The following is a 1,817-nucleotide window of genomic DNA, read 5'->3' as shown; positions in this document are numbered from 1 at the left end:
ATTGAGGTCACACCTGAGAAGGTGGACATGGTATTAATGCTGTACGTTGTTCAAGCAGTGTTCTGCAAAGGTAGGTCACGTGGTAGATATTTCAAGGCTACAACCTCTATAATATATTAATGTGAATTACCAGCCACGTGAAAGCGTTAGTTGCCCTGCTTGAGTCTGACCGCTTCTGATGTTACCGATTCAACTAAGTAACGTGAGGTTTAGTCAGTTTGGAACATCACCTTTAATGAGTCAGTCACTTTGAAAATAAGTCTTGAAGAAGTAATACCAACATGATAAAATCACAACTCAGCTAAAGGCGACTATCCAACGCAAATACACACATGTGTTCGTGATATTAATAAAGATTATTTTCATTATGCTTCACATTTTGTAACTAGTCCATATATTGTTTAGCTTAGACTCACTTTCAGAGAAGTTTATTATAACTTCTCAATTTATCGTGCTGAGCCTTCTGTTATATAGTGGATCTATCTAATTTACTCTTTCGGGAAATCAGTTTACCTGAAAATTCTAAAGATCTATGGAAAGATTAATCTGAGTTTTAAAGAGAAGATTATTGCATAATGTCACGCAAGTATAAGTGTAGACTGAACTTGGAGAGTAAATTTTAATTTATAAAATAGATCTAATTAAAATGTATATTAATATATTTTGTAATGTCCATTCTATAAAATGGAATAGGCCTTTTTATACCTTAAGTTTATACCTAATAAACGAACAGCACACACTCCACTTGTTTTAAAATAATATATTCAAAACTATATACAAAAATTATTTACTCTATGGACTTACAGTTGTATCTCAAACTCTAAGTAATTTCCCTTTCTTGTCAAAAGTCCACTTAAGCTGATTCAATTACTTTAAAGTCCAATTGACAAGACGAACTATTTTTCTGTACTCTTATCACAATAGTATCAGTGAATAATTAACTTATGCTACCCTGTGGGTTACCACAGTTGTATCCTGAACTTTAAATAAATGTCTCCTTTACGTAAAAGTCCACAAAGACGGGTTCGATTACTTTAGAACATCTTTTAACCAGACAAATTATTCTTCTTATCGCTATTAAACTGTGAAACTCACTTAAAACCATCGCCCGTTATGACTAATCGCTCACACGCTGGCTAACTTCATGTTTTCTAACTTTTTTTCTGACTTAACTGCACTTTCACTTCACTTTTTCTCTACCTTCTAGTTAACTTGCGCTCGCTTCGTCACCTATATTTATACTTTGTTCACTGAGGCTTCGAACTTTCTCTAAACTATGCGAGCATCGCTATAATGTAACAATACTCAGTTAAAGTAACGAGAAAATACTGAAAATTCGAGTAACTTTACGTCAACAATATTAGTAAAGCCTAAACAACAATGTAATTGCAAACACAGTGTACAACTCGTTCAGAGTTATGTAACAAAAATGTGTCACAATTAAGACTTTTAAAATAATCAATATTCCACACTGCTTTCATGAAAACTAAACGATCATTAGAGCTTAAGTCACAAAATAAACTAAATGATACCACTTACACTAAACAGTCTTGTATATCTATGAGCATTTTAGACATTGATCATGGTTACAATGATTGTTTGTTTGTTTTTTGAATTTCGTGCAAATCTACACGAGGGCTATCTGTGCTAGCCATCCCTAATTTAGCAGTGTAAGACTAGAGGGAAGGCAGCTCGTCATCACCGCCTACCGCCAACTCTTGGGCTACTCTTTTACCAATGAATAGTGAGATTGACCGTCACATTATAATGCCCCCATGGCTGAAAGGGCGAGCATGTTTGGTGTGATGAGGGATTCG

The sequence above is a fragment of the Limulus polyphemus genome, unplaced genomic scaffold (genome assembly GCF_000517525.1).
Source record: "Limulus polyphemus unplaced genomic scaffold, Limulus_polyphemus-2.1.2 Scaffold1972, whole genome shotgun sequence".
Taxonomy (NCBI): domain Eukaryota; kingdom Metazoa; phylum Arthropoda; class Merostomata; order Xiphosura; family Limulidae; genus Limulus; species Limulus polyphemus.
This window is presented reverse-complemented; position numbering follows the sequence as displayed.